This window comes from Eublepharis macularius, chromosome 1 (assembly GCF_028583425.1).
Source record: "Eublepharis macularius isolate TG4126 chromosome 1, MPM_Emac_v1.0, whole genome shotgun sequence".
In the NCBI taxonomy this organism is placed as follows: Eukaryota; Metazoa; Chordata; class Lepidosauria; order Squamata; family Eublepharidae; genus Eublepharis; species Eublepharis macularius.
In genome coordinates, this window is record NC_072790.1 from 215378305 (window position 1) to 215390443 (window position 12139).

Sequence of the window (12139 nt, forward strand, 5' to 3'; positions counted from 1 at the left end):
AGACAAAATCAACAAAAGACTGAGTGAACGAAATAAAACAGACTGAATGCCAGGGGAGCAGTGATGGGGAGGGGTGTGTGATGAAGATGTAAGTGCAGAGGATGCCTAAAAGAGGTAGAGGAAGAAGTGATTTAGCTATTTATTTTTTGATTTAGTTATATATTTATACATCCATTTTCAATGGGAGTCTAAAGCAGCTTACAACATCATTCTCCCCTCCTCCATTTTATTCTCACAACACCCGGTGACTAGCCAAGCAATCTTCCATGGCAAAGTGGAGACTCAAATGTGGGTCTTCCAGAACCTAGTCCAACACTCTAACTGCTGCCCCGCAATGGCTGTTCAGCTTCTTTTGTGCTTGAAACTAAAAGATCATAGGAAAAGTCAGTGTTAAGAGTAAAATGAACAATAAAGGAAACAGAGTTAAGTATAGGATTTCCTGATAGGCTGAGTGCTTGAATGAGCAGGGCTCCGACTTCTCCGTGTTTGCTAACAAGGAGCATAACCGAGTCATACTCTGCTCCTTCTAGTGAAGCCAGCACTCGGGGAGAAGGGAATCATAGACACCAAGGACCTATAAAAATGTGTAGCTGACCCTGTCCCAAACTACTTATGAGGACACACTTATCTGCTGTATGAGAGAACAGCTAGAGTGCTATAATAAATAACTTAATTAAATAATTAAAAATGCTTATGATGGAATCTGCCCTCAGAAGAAGGTGTCTATTCATTACTCTAGCCTATCACCCCTGGGAAAAGAATTGTTAAGCAGAGATGCATCTGAATGACCCCCCCTCAGAGGGGGCTACCAATTGTACCTCTGCATGAGTAAGTGTTCTGAACTTGCCTTCTTCCAGTTAGAAACACAAGAAGGCGGCCTTCTTGAAAAACAGATGATTACTTTAATCTCTCACACGCATTAAAAGCAAGCCTGTTTGGGTATTAGAGTGAAACGTCTCTCCAAAAGGCAACCTTATTTATTCTTCATTCAGACAAGAAATGCTAAGGAATGTATTCAATTACATTATTCCTTATCACTGGACAATCTCTGAGTCAAAGCACAACAGTGCAAGCATTCAAATCTCCCCACTTTCAGATGAAATATTGAATTCTAAAATCTGTCATGGTTTCTTGATTGCATATGGAAGCTCTCCAATTGCCAGCAAATTACTGGCATACAAACCTCTTTACAAAATGTTGCTTCCTTTCAACCTTGCATTGTATAATTATTCCAGCCTGCTTTCTTCAGATTTCGACTTGAAACCGAGCACGTGGATGTGTTATGTGAGGTAGAGCTTTACAATGTTAGTTAAATTGGAGTTAAATAAAAAAGCTCAGGCAACTCTTATCCTTGGGCAATGGATATGCTGAGCGGAAAATAAACTGCTATATGTTCCCTCAGATTGAAGCTTCTGAGGTGGAAGATGGGTCAGAAAGACCAAGATCAAAGTTTCCATGCCTTGAAAATGATCCCTTTGACAAGCCTCCATGCTTTCTTATTCTGCTTGTTAATGTTTTGACTGGAAATTTCAGGAAGTGTCACCGGCAACAGAATATTTTTATGAACTCATATCACTGTGGGATTTCCACCCCCCCTCCCAAGTGCTGATTCTAATAGCAACGCAATGGCTGCTTAGCCAGCCTCTATGTGTCTCTTAAGGGAATATTTTTGTTAATTGCAAATATTTGATTGACAAACATGGGATGCAATTAGTAGGCGAGCACAGTAGGAATGAGCAGTGAACTGGATCTCTGAACCAACCACTCTCAACTCTCTCAGCTTGATCTGAAATAGGCTGGAGCATTTAAACCATATGTTTACCTCAGCCTACCCCTCCCCCACTCCTTTCTTCTGAAAATCCCTCATTTCCCTAAACTGGCATTCTCTTTGCTTGCCATTTGCCAAGGGAGCCCCTTTCCTCTAGAAGGATTGTGTCAAAATAAAGACAGAAAATTCCTCATGAGCCTCAAACTTATGCTTGTGATATTGACTCTGGCAGTTAAAATTAATGAGGACAAAGACAGCACATGCTTTACTAAAAGCCTGAGGTGAAAAAGAAGGCTGGGTAATTCAACTTTCAGCATTGAAAGTTGAATAGATTATTTTTTTAAAAAAACCTCAATGCCATCTGAATATATTTAGCACCTTCCCATCATCTTTTGAAAAGGCAAAACTACAACAGGTAGGCGCTACCTCCTGAAGTGATGCCCTGCTTCTCTGCATCAACTCAGGGTGCAAACAAAGCCAATGGTTTGAGGGATTCTATATAACATCATCTCCCAAAAGTTCGACCTCCTTTATTTTAAAACTCTAAAAAAACTCTCTGAAAATGAGTTATTTACTAAAAGTGATGAATCTTGTGATAGAATTGCACAGCCATCCAACAGGCAGTAAGTGCATTGTTTATTTTAAAAGATGCAAAGAGAAGGCATATTGAGTATTCTGCAGTTTAAAGACCTGACCCAACCATGACCTTGGGTGAAATTGATTTTCCCTACTGTGCATGTGCAAAAAATAGATGCAAGGCATTAACAAATGAAATCTATCTCCCACAGCTATTGAGCAGCCACAAAGCTGTTTCGCTAGATGCTTGAGTCATGTAGCAAACAGTAGGGGCAAGATGAATTTATCCAAGGCTCAGTTTGCATAGCTGATGAAGAAGTTACATTTACGTAGTCAACATGGTTTAACCCAAAGTTTTTTTGCATGCCTATCTATCATAGACCATTATTTCCAAATGTTTGGAATCCTCAATGCACTTCCTTAATGGGAATATGCAAGTCAATCAATGTTAACTTTATGGAGGCTATGTAATCTCCATTTGCTTGACAAATTGTGATTAATTAAAGTGTCACCATTTTAAAAGTCTTTTTGTGGGGATTTAGGAATTTATTTATTCATGTTAGGTCCAACATTACTGTCATCTTCCTTCCTTCCTTCCTTCCTTCCTTCCTTTCTTTTCCACTTTTCAAAGATGAAAAACACAACTTTGGAATGCCCAGTGCTCAGAATGGTCTATATTGTATGAATTCCATGGAAGATTTGGATTATGTTCAGGATCTTGTAATGCAATTGTAGAATTCACTTCCCAGCCTTCCCCTAAAAGTTCACTAGGGTTGCCAATCTCCCTATGGTGTGGGGTTGCCAGCCTCCAGGGGGTGGCTGGAGATCTCCCAGAATTACAACTGATCTCCTGGTGACAGAAATCAGTTCCCCTGGAGAAAAAGGCTGCTTTGGAGAGTGGACTCTATTGTGTTATACCATAGAGGCCCCTCCCTTCCCCAAACCCCACTCTATCCAGGCTCCAACCCCAAAATCTCCAGGAACTTCCCAACCTGGACCTGGCAACCCTACTGTGGGGCCTGCCTGCTTGCACCCCCTCTTTCTGATTGGTCAGCTGTGGAACTGTGTTCTGAGGTAAAAATCAAGTCAAGGAAATTGCAGACAGTTGAAGAAAGACAGTACAGGTTTCCTGAATAAAGACTTTATGTAAAAGTCAGTATGAGTTTTTAAATGTTCATGGGGAGATAGTGCACAACCTTTCTGGGGGCCATTTCAATATTAGTCTCTCACATGAACCTGCCAAAGTGCCTACCACATATGGTTGCCAGCCTCCAGGTGGTAGTGCAAACAACGCTCTCCCGACAATGAATTTAAATACAACTTTAAAATGTTGTATTTATTTACTCCCCCACTAAAATTAATAGTTTTTAGTAGCTTCTTGTAGAACTATGGGACTCCAGGAAGATTGCCCTATCCTTTAGGAAACTGTGCAGGATATCTTCTGAAGCCATTAGTCCAAGGTGACCTCTTTCTTGATAGGCTTTAAGCTGCCCTCTTCTCTTGGATTCATTGGCTGGGAGGTGGATTTCTAAAACCTTATAAAGGAGCCTCATGCCTGGTTAGGATTGGGTATAATTGAAACAAGTCTTCTTGACAAAATTGGCTTTAGACTAATAGTCAGCTGTATAGTGACAGAGCCAAAGCCTGCACCATCAAGCTAGAAACAGGGATGCCAGAGATGTGGCCATTGTGGCTGGCGATATTGCATTGCCTGCTTTGTGTACCTTTGAGTCGGGGCATCTGTCTGAGAAGTGATCACAAGAAATGATCACAAGAAATGATCACAAGTTCAATTTTAAAATTAACAAACCGGCCCCGGTTTCGGCAGGGCACAGACGGGCTTGGACTCTTTTCTCAATTCACCCTTTTTTCCTGCGGAAAGAAGAAACGGATATGTCACTATCACTACTTATATGTCTGACGTGGAGCTCTGTTCCCTGACTTGGTTCTAAGTAGAGATGGGCACGAACAGCAATACGAACTAAAAAAAGCCATGAACAGCCCAATCAGCTGTTTGCGAACAAGCTGTTCATGAGGCCCCATTCTAAATGAACAGGTGGTCATTGCAAACCTCATTTGTTGCTGTTGGTTGCTGTTCATCAAGCTAGACAATCTGGCACCTGCAATCAATTCCCTTGGCAATCAGAGGAAAGGACTGCCTGAACTCTGTCTGAACTCTTGCTGTTGCCCTGGAAACCCCAATCTAAGCTCAATTTAGCTTGATAGGCAGGTCTTCCTTTCAAGTGTGGAGCTCCAAATTTGTTACAAGGAAGCAAAGAGCAGGGGGGAGGGGGGCTCCCAGCTCTGGTTTTGTAGACAGTGAGGGAGAGACAGTTACTGTTGGCATTTTGAGAGACAGACAGGGAGAGTGGATTGGAGCTTAAATTTTCTTTGTGTGTGGTGGGATAGGGATCTACCTCTTCAAGTTCCAAGGCTGCTGCCAGGCTATGTGCCAAGCTATTATTTATTACTGGTACATTTCCTGCTGCCTGCTCAGGTAAGGTTTCTGGGAGTGGTTTGGTAGGGATCTACTCCTTCAGGTTCCAGGGCTGCTGCCAGGCTCTGGGGCCAAGCTATTATTTATTATTGGGATATTTCCTGCTGCCTGCTCAGGTAGGGTTTCTGGGAGTGGTGCGGTAGGGATCTTGATGGCTGGAGGAGAGCCTGCTGGCCGTCACGAACAGCGAACAATGAACATGTTCGTGAACAGGTCATGTTCATCAGTGTTCATTGTTCATTGTTTGTGGATGGCAACGAACACCATGTTCGGATTTTTTTCTGTTCACGCTCATGTCTAGTTCTAAGAAGTGTTAAGTACTGTTCTTTTTAAGATACATATGTTCATTGTCGGGTTGATATTTGTTTCTTATGTGTCTTAGGGTAGTATATGTATTTATTAATAGAATGGATGCTATTTATGAATTAGCATATTTTTATCTCTCAATGAATTAATATTTATTATTGTATTTATATCATTCTACAGCACTTTGTATAAGCACTTAGTCATTTTAAGAGTAAATGTTATGCATTGTATGTCTAGAGGGGTTTACTCTGTACTCCTGACTGGTTTTTCTCTGGGTTGCTGAGCAATTCATTGTCAGGAGAGTGTTGTTTGCACTACCACCTGGAGGCTGGCAACCATATGTGGTAGGCACTTTGGCAGGTTCATGTGAGAGACTCATATTGAAATGGCCCCTAGAAAGGTTGTGCACTATCTCCCCATGAACATTTAAAAACTCATACTGACTTTTACATAAAGTCCTTATTCAGGAGTCTTGTACTGTCTTTCTTCAACTGTCTGCAATTTCCTTGACTTGATTTTTACCTCAGAACACAGAGTTCCACAGCTGACCAATCAGAAAGAGGGGGTGCAAGCAGGCAGGCCCCACAGCAGGGTTGCCAGGTCCAGGTTGGGAAGTTCCTGGAGATTTTGGGGTTGGAGCCTGGATAGAGTGGGGTTTGGGGAAGGGAGGGGCCTCTATGGTATAACACAATAGAGTCCACTCTCCAAAGCAGCCTTTTTCTCCAGGGGAACTGATTTCTGTCACCTGAAGATCAGTTGTAATTCTGGGAGATCTCCAGCCACCCCCTGGAGGCTGGCAACCCCACACCACAGGGAGATTGGCAACCCTAGTGAACTTTTAGGGGAAGACTGGGAAGTGAATTTTACCTTGGGACATATTGAATGTGTCCTGCATACTGTTTAGAATGTTGGACTGAGCCCCAGTCAGGCCGCATATCCAAATGACCTTGAAAGGCCGGCCCAATCAGGGAAGAATGGCTGAGCTGGCAGTTGGCAGGGAGGGGGGAGCCTGCCAGCCACACAGGGAAGCTGTATCCCTATGGGAAAACACATTTGACCCCTTTTTACCCCCTTAGGGGGCAAATTTCTTAAAATCCCTTCTTAGTGAGCCTCAACATCACAAAAGGAACATTCTCCCCAAATTTCACTTTTCTGGTTCCAGGGGTTTGGTCTGGACATTGATGAGTCAGTCAGGACACTTGTCTTTACATATATAGACTAGCTTGATGCCTGTGCTTCACTACAGTATTTAACTACTTTAAATCCAGTTATAATATTTATGGATATGTAACATTTTTTTGTTTGTTTGTGTGTGTGTGGGGGGGGGGGCTGAGTTGGTTTTGTAGTATAATAATATAGTACCCAAGCTTCACAAAAGTGTTTGAATAAAGCGAAGCGTGTTGATACTGAAAACTGATGAAGTGAATTTCAAAGTGTAACATTTATTGAAGAGATTTTTAAAAGGAAAATATTGTAGTGCAAGAAATAAAGTGAAAAATACGTACAACCGGTTTGTTTCTACTGAAGGACCTCTTTGTAGACCACATTGGTGGCTTCCCTCTCAGGTGCTAGGATCACCAAGCTGCTGTGTGAGCTCACTCTGGAGCAGGCCACGTAGAACTCTCCACGTGAGAAGCAATCTTCCCTCAAGTCAATTCCTGCCACTTTCAGTGTCTGCCCCTAGGACTTGTTGATCATCATAGCAAAGCAGGCCTCGAGGGGCAACTGCAGTCTCTTGAATTTGAAGGGGTCCTCTGATGGTATGAGTAATATGCGTGGCATGAACACTGTCTCGTCCCCTCCTCCGAGCACTGCCGGTGAACAATGTGGCCTCAATGATGTTCCTGTGGAGGGCTTTCACTTGCAGTCTGGTGCCATTGCAGAGTTTGGGTGGGCTGAGGTTCCGGAGTAGCATCACTGGAGCCCCCACTCTGAGGAGAAAGTTGTGGGTTGGGAAGCCAGGAGCGTGTTGAGGAACTCCATGGGGTAGTGTACCGCGTCATCCATTTGCACTACTGAGTCCACAGATCTGTACTCCATTTCTGCCTGTTCGAGGGAGTTAAGTTGTGTTTCATTAATTATGGCAGCCTTGTCATTCTTGGGGGTCAGAATGGCACGCTTGCACAGCCAGTCCATGGACTTATCTGTGATAGTGACGATAGCAGGGTATATCTTGGCTGTTAGGTCTGCTAGGGTCATCACCACTGTGCCCAGGCCTGCAGGCATGGTCACCTTTCCCTTGGACTCGGGACTTGCTAGTACTTGGCTACTGCTGCTCAGTGTACCACAGGAGCATGATGTGCATGATACTTTGCCACATCTCTAAGTTGCTTCCTCCTTTTAGCATTGGTATATTTTGCACAACGTCTGCCAGGAGGCTTCTTGGGGACAGTAAGAGATGATGGCTGCAAGAGGTGTGAGGTGGAGTTGGACTGAGGGAGGGGTGGTGTGGTGGGCACTTCAGCAGGTTCATGTGAGAGGTTTACATTGAAATGGCCCCTAGAAAGGTCGTGCACCATCTCCCCATGAACAGGGCCGGCACGCCCATTGAGGCCAGGTAGGCACTGGCCTCGGGCGAGAGGGCACTGGGGGGGCACAGGAGGGGCTGTCGGGGGCGGAGGAATGCGCAGCGGAGCTGCTGCAGCCAGCCAGCCCTGTGCTTCCACCACCGCCGCCACATGCCCCAGCCGGGCGCAGCCTCTGTGCACCGCCACAGCAGCGGTTCGCAGCTTCTGCGCCCGGCTGGGGCACGTGGCAGCAGCGGCGGAAGCACGGCCAGCCACGCCAGCTCCGCTGCATGCTCCTCCACCCCAGCCAGGCGCAGAAGCCATGAGCTGCTGCTGGGGCGGCGCATGGAGCAGCCTCCGTGCGCCACCCCAGCAGCGGCTCACAGCTTCTGCGCTCGGCTGGGGCATGTGGTGGTGGCACGTGGCTGGCTGGCTGGCTGGCTGCAGCTGCTGCTGCTGCCAGCCACACCAGCTCCGCTGCGCACTCCTCCACCCCAGCCAAGCGCAGAAGCCATAAGCTGCTGCTGGGGCAGCATACGGAGCAGCCTCTGCACGCCACCCCCAGCAGCAGCTCGCAGCTTCTGCACTTGGCGCTGCTCCGTGCGCCCCAGCCCCTCTGCGGCGTGTGATGATGTCTGTGATGACGTCATCACGCAGTCTGTGGCATTCGTGCGTGCAGAGCGTGTGCATACCGCCGCGGGCACCAGAACCTCTGGCACCGGCCCTGCTCATGAACATTTTAAAACTCAGTTGCCATACTGACTTCTATATAAAATCCCTTTTCAGGAGTCTTTTACGGTCTTTCATCAGTTGTCTGCAATTTCCTTTACCTGATTTTTACCTCAAAACACAGAATTCCACAGCTGACCCATCAGCCTGCCAGCTGCACAGGAAAGCCAGGCCCCACAGAGAGATTGGCAACCCTAGAGGGGAGATGCATTTTTACCTCAGGACAGGTTCAATGACTGGGAGTCATTGAATGTGTCTTGAGTGCTGCATGTCCGGAGTTGAGCACCCCAAGCACCCCATTCTTGCCACAGACCCCTTACCTGAAGATTGATGGAACCCTGACTGCAGGCATAGGAAGCCCCAGGGACGGGGTTCAGCTCCAGACAGCAGCAAGGGAAAGAAGAAAGGATCCAGGGGGAGAAACCAGCCAGGTGCATGCTGCTCAATCCCGCCCCAAAGGGCAAGAGGCACACAAGGCTGCCAGAGACTCCAACACTGGGATGGAGGTACTGGAAGCCCTTGCACAAACCCTAGGAGGAACCAGCAGCAACAGCCTCCTGGGAGAACCAGCTGGATTCCAGGAGACCAGCGTGGCACCTCGTGAGCAAAGACAGAGGAGGCCACACCACATCGCCTGCCAACTCTATCTTGCAGGAAAGAATAAGAGCAAAAGGTGGCTCACCTGAGAAAAGCCCCAGCTGCAATACATGCAGCCCTGCCCTGCAAGAAAGGAAGGGAAGAGGGAAGGGAGGCACACCTGGAAAAAGCCCCAGCTGGGATACATCCAGCCCTCCCCTGAAAGAGGAGAGGAACCAAGGAGAAACTAAGGTGAGGGAATAAACTCCTGAGGGCATACACAGCTGGACAGCATCAGGAGTGGGAAAGAGCCTGGGAGAAAGGGTGGGGGAAGTTGGAGGAAACCCCATAAAGGCTGGCTTAGGAGAGAGTTTGTGGTGGGTTGTGTAGGAGTGGTGGAGTGGTGTGGAGTAGGAGTTGCTGGCGGTTGGAGGGCAAGGAGGAGTATGAGTGAGCAAGGAGGGAAAGGAAGGTTGGTGAAGGAAGAAGGTGGGAGCAGGAGTGGAGTCAGGTTCAGCGGGCCTGCGAGTGGACTGAGAGGGAGTAAAGTGAGGTATACCTCCCCTCCTTCCACAAAGCGGGACCCTGCAGTATCCCTGACAGCACCCCAGAGTCAGGCACCCTGGCATCTGGCGCAGCAACGCCCGGGATGAATCCTGACACTGCATGTGTCCTGCATACTGTTTAGAATGTTGGGATGGTGACTAATCAAGGACGCATATGCAAATAACCTCAGGGCAAAGTGGCTGTGTTGGCAGTTGGCGGGGTGGGGGTGGGGGGATGAGCAGCCACACAGCCACACAGGGAAGCTGTATCCCTATGGGAAAACATGTCCTGTTACCTAACGTGTTACCTTGGGTCAGAAGCCTGGCAGCAGTCCTGGAACTGGAGGGAGGGGGTAGAGCCCTAGCCCAGCAGCACTCCCAGAAACCTGACCAGATCAGGCAGTGATAATAATGTGAGCCCTCAGCCGAGGTGCCCACTGAGCTTGGCCCCAGGGCCTGGCAGCAGCCCTGGAACCAGAGGGAGGGGCTAGAGCCCTAGCCTAACACTCCCAGAGACCTGACCAGATCAGGCAGTAATAATCAGGGTGAGCCCTCAGCCGAGGTGCCCATTGAGCTTGGCCCCAGGGCCTGGCAGCAGCCCTGGAACCGGAGGGAGGGGGTAGAGCCCTAGTCCAACATTCCCAGAAACCTGACCAGATCAGGCAGTGATAATAATGTGAGCCCTCAGCCGAGGTGCCCACTGAGCTTGGCCCCAGGGCCTGGCAGCAGCCCTGGATCGGAGGGAGGGGGTAGAGCCCTAGCCCAACACTCCCAGAGACATGACCATATCAGGCAGTGATAATAATGTGAGCCCTCAGCCAGGGTGCCCACTGAGCTTGGCCCCAGGGCCTGGCAGCAGCCCTGGAACCGGAGGGAGGGGGTAGAGCCCTAGCCCAACACTTCCAGGGACCTGACCAGATCAGGCAGTGATAATAATGTGAGCCCTCAGCCAGGGTGCCCACTGAGCTTGGCCCCAGGGCCTGGCAGCAGCCCTGGAACCAGAGGGAGGGGGTAGAGCCCTAGCCCAACACTTCCAGAGACCTGACCAGATCAGGCAGTGATAATAATGTGAGCCCTCAGCCGAGGTGCCCCCTGAGCTTGGCCCCAGGGCCTGGTGGCAGCCCTGGAACCAGAGGGAATAGCTCCCTATCCCACCACACGCAGAAAAAAGCCTAGCTTCAATTCACTCTCCCACTCTCTCCTCCCAAACGCTATTAAGAGCTCTGTCGCACTACACTGCTTGCTGAAAGTGAAACCAGAACTGGGAGCGCAGTGCTCTTTTATAAGCTGAGGACTCATGGAGAAATGCAGGAGGCCTGTGGTTGGCAGTCAGAACTGCCTAACATGGTTTGCAGGGATGAGATTGGAGTTCCCATGGCCACAGAACAACCCCCTCCTCCCTCCCTCCCCGCTGGTGTCTGCTCCCATGTTCCCAATTGTAACCAATTTGCAGCTCCACACTTGGAAGGAAGACCTGCCCATCAAGATAAGTTGGGCTTTGATTGGGGTGTCCAGGGCGACAGAGGGAGTGCAAACAGAGTTCAGGCACTCCCCCCCTCCATTGCCAGGGCAATTGATTGAAGGCACCTAAGTGTCTAGCTTCCTGAACGGTGGCTGAGCACAATGAACAAGGCTTGCGTAGACCACCTGTTCAGCTGGAGTGGCGCATCAAGAACGGCCTGTTTGCGAGCAGCTGAGCGGCATGTTCATGGGTTTTTTTGTTTGTAATGCTGTTCGTGTCCATGTCTAGTCACAGCTCTGCCAGAGCTCTCTCAGCCCCACCCACCTCACAGAGTGATTGTTATGGGAATAATAATAACATACTTTGTAAACTGCTCTGAATGGGTGTTAAGTTGTCCTGAACAGTAGTATATAAATCAGTTGTTGTTGTTGCTGCTAGTGTTGTTGTTGTTATGGATGTTGACAAGATCCTGGGATCTGTAAAATCCACCACCTGTGAACTAGATCCCTGACCATTCTGGCTGCTAAAAATATGTAAGGACCACATAAACAAGACCATGATGTACATCATAAATTAATCACTATCTCATGGCACCTCTACTCAGTCATCGAAAAAGTGGTTATCTGTCCACTACTTAAAAACCATCCCTAGAGAAAAATGATGTAGCAGCTATCACCCAGTCTCTAATCTGCCTTTTCTGGGCAAAATGATGAAGAGTGCAGTAGCTGACTATCTCCAGGTTTTCATAGAAAACTCATGTGCTCTGGTGTCTGGACCGTTTTCAGTCTGGTTGCAGGCCAGGCTATGGAACAGAGATTATCTCTATCTTAATGTATATGAAGGCCATGCTTCTTTGTTACCTCTCCTGAATCTATCTGCAGGCTTTGATATTGTAGGTCATGCCATCCTGTTGACGCATTTGGAGGCAGAGGTAGGTATTAGGGGTTCTGCCTTGGATATGGAAGAGACTCAAAAAGTTGCTGTAAATCTATCAATGTATTAGCTATCATCTTGTACATTTGCACAAGGTTATGTGGCTGCATTTTGCAGTTTCGTGCATACAGCAGAGGTTTTGTACTGTGAATACAGACACATACACACTGTACTTATGCTGTGTGAACCTCTGATTCTCAATAAAAGCCCCATGGGGCAGCTGGAGCCATTCACCAAGAC